The following is a 2,500-nucleotide window of genomic DNA, read 5'->3' as shown; positions in this document are numbered from 1 at the left end:
GTGGCGAAGAGAGTAACCAAGACCATTGAGCTAATGGATTTGGTTGCGAGGATTGAGGACCCGCAATGTGAGTTGCTTCTTCTTGAGCTTATCTTGGTATTTCAAGCTCTACTTCTCACTTCGTACTTGCTCCCCTAGTGTTTTTGGGTCCCCATCCATCTTCCTTTTGATCGCTCTTCGTTCCGACTTGAACGTATTGTCATCCGCGTCGGGCGGGTTTTGGGGATTAGCGGTGGCGCCTTGCTACATTCCCTTTTCACTTGGTGGTCTTGGTGTCTATGCGGTGGGAGATGTTTTATTTTATGCTTTTATTGCGTCCCGTTTGCGTCTTTGGTTTGCAGGCTAAGCTCCTCGCCCTTCTCGGTATTGTAGTCTGGCCCTGCTTTTGATGATGCCGCAGTGTTTTTCTGCGACTACAGGATCTGGTATTTTAGGTAACCCTAGTGAAATTGCTGCCCCAAACTTATGAAGAAATTGGCGGATATTTATTTATGACAGTTCTTTCTACCTCAGTCTGTTTTCTCTTTGACACCACGCCATGACTTGCTTTATGGCGATCTCGCGGGGTTCTCACTCCTCGATTGGTTACGTGCGGTTCCTATCTCGGGTTTGGGTCGGACTATGAACAGGAGGACTTACCGTGAGTGTCTTTGGGGTATCGTCGGGTGTTCCGTTATTCACGGTATCTAGGCCATGTCCAGGCTTGCTCTCGGGTTTTTCTTTGAGGATGTTTATGGGGACCACGCTGTTTCTTATCTTATCTTGTGGGCGTTAAACATCGGCATAACCTTGTCCGGGACACTCTTTTCGACATCTGCTATAGATCCGATATTCTGCGGGAAAGGAGGTTGATATCGGTTTGGTTGATGGACATGGTGGCTCTCTTCGTCCTGCGGATTTATTGCTTTATTCTTGGGACAGGGGGCGTGATGTGTGCGTTGACTTGACAGGTTCTTCTCCTTTGACTCAAAGCGGGATGACGGATTTTGTGCTGGTCGGGTTGTCAGTAAATCTTGATGCCGCTCAGTGAAAGTGTGCTAAGTATGGGGATTTGTCTGTGATGGCAGGTTATGGTTTCCTTCCTTTCTCTTTCTCTTCACTTGGGGAGCTGGGTTCGGATACTGTTGCCTTGCTCAGCGGATCCGAAATTCTCGGTATCTCGGGATGCGGGGCTCGGGTGGCCGCTTACATTTTTACTAGACTTAGCTTTGCTGTTGCTAAGGGTGTGGGAGCCCAGATTGTCTCTCGGCTCCCCACCAATTTCATGTAAACTTTTATGATTCTTTTAATGAAAGCTGCGCTCATAATAATAATAATAAAAAATAATAATAATAATAATAATAATAATAATAATAATAATAATAATAATAATAACGATAATAATAACAATAATAATAATAATAACGATAATAATAATAATAATAATAATACTTGTCCTGGTTTTAGCAGTGAGATTGTCTCCAAGACGGAGCTCTTTTGGCCTGTTGAGGATCTACGGAGTCGGCTTCCTGGGGTTTTCCCCACTTCTATTTCTCGGCCTTTGCGCGGTGTTACAGTTTTTGGAGGACACAAGACTTGTCCTGGTTTTAAAAGTGAGATTGTGGCGACAGAGTAACTAAGACCATTGCGTTAATGGACTTGGTTGCGAGGATTGAGGACCCGCAATGTGAGTTGCTTCTTCTTCGAGCTTATCTTTGGTATTTCTAAGCTTTACTTCTCCCTTCGTACTTGCTCCCCTAGTGTTTTTGGGTCTGTCCATCTTCCTTTTGATGCCGCTCTGCGTTCTAGCTTGGAACGTATTGTCACCGCGTCGGGGCCGGGCTTTGGGGATTAGCGGTGGCGCCTTGCTACTTTCCCTTTTCATCTCGGCGGTCTTGGTGTCTATGCGGCGGGAGATGTTTTATTTTATGCTTTTATTGCGTCCCGCTTAGTCATTTGGTTTGCGAGGCTAAGCTCCTCGGCCCTTCCAGTATTGTAGTTGCTGGCCCCGCTTTTGATGATGCGCAGTGTTTTTCTGCGACTACGGAGTTTCGTATATTAGGTCACCCTAGTGAAATTGCGCCCCCAAACTTATGAAGAAATTCGGACATTTATTTCACGGTTCTGGTTCTTCTTTGCCTCAGTCTGTTTTCTCTTTGACACCGCGCTGGCCTTGCTTTATGGCGATCTCGGCAGAGGTTCTCACTCCTCCGATTGGTTACGTGCGGTTCCTATCTGGGGTTGGGGCGGGACTATGAGCAGGAGGACTTACCGTAGTGTCTTTGGGGTATCGTCTGGGTGTTCCGTTATTCACGGTATCTAGGCCTGTCCTGCTTGCTCTCGGGTTTTTCTTTGGGGATGTTTTTGGGGACCACGTTTTGTTTCTTATCTTATCTTGTGGGCGTTAAACATCGGCATAACCTTGTCAGGGACACTCTTTTCGACATCTGCTATAGATCTGGTATTACTGCGGGGAAGGAGGTTGATATCGGTTTGGTTGATGGGCATGGTGGCTCTCTTC

The sequence above is a fragment of the Silene latifolia genome, chromosome Y, assembly GCF_048544455.1.
Source record: "Silene latifolia isolate original U9 population chromosome Y, ASM4854445v1, whole genome shotgun sequence".
Taxonomy (NCBI): Eukaryota; Viridiplantae; Streptophyta; class Magnoliopsida; order Caryophyllales; family Caryophyllaceae; genus Silene; species Silene latifolia.
This window is presented reverse-complemented; position numbering follows the sequence as displayed.